Genomic DNA, 736 nt, shown 5'->3' with positions numbered 1-736 from the left:
ATTCTATCCTTGTCAACGCCACTAGAGTGCCCAGCATTACACATGGATTTAAAGTTAAATCTGGATTAACACAACTTTAAGCACTTCATCTGCTGAGAGATACTATTTTACCAGTGTTATACAGGAAAATGCAGCAGTCATTTTTCACACAGCAAGATCCCACAAACTTAGAACTGTGAGTCAAACCATCTAAAACACCCTGCATTCGAACATTAACACAACAGTGCTCCCCACGAACACCCAACTGGCACAGTAATCTTAGTGTAACGATATCGGATCAAGATGTAGCCGGGGTCAGTGTATTGTCTGATGGGAATGTTTATGACCTGTCATCGGTGCTTGGTGCCAAACACCCCACATCGGCTCCATGGGTTTAAATCTCATACAAATGCTTACAACCATCTGAAACCAGCAGTTCCAGAAGTTAATTCCCAAGATTTAGAACTCTTCTACAAATGGCAATTGATGCTCAGTAAACTGTTTGTTCAATCTATTAGATCTTTGTTAACTAGTGGTGCTGATGCCCACACCATACTGCACTGGTGTGAGTCCCCAGATTACCTTTTTATCAACCATGGTTGAATGGTGCAGGAGTCTGAAGGGGCCAATTGGCCAAGTCCTGCTCCTTGTTTTAATCTTCTGACGTGCTTGCGTCTCAGAACCCTTGCTTCTCTGAGAGACATGGAGGTTTAAAAAATAAATGCAAGACATAAAATCAGTAACCACACTCTTCACA

The sequence above is a fragment of the Pristis pectinata genome, chromosome 24 (assembly GCF_009764475.1).
Source record: "Pristis pectinata isolate sPriPec2 chromosome 24, sPriPec2.1.pri, whole genome shotgun sequence".
NCBI lineage: Eukaryota > Metazoa > Chordata > Chondrichthyes > Rhinopristiformes > Pristidae > Pristis > Pristis pectinata.
The sequence above is the reverse complement of the archived record's forward strand: the minus strand, read 5'-3'. Positions refer to the sequence as shown.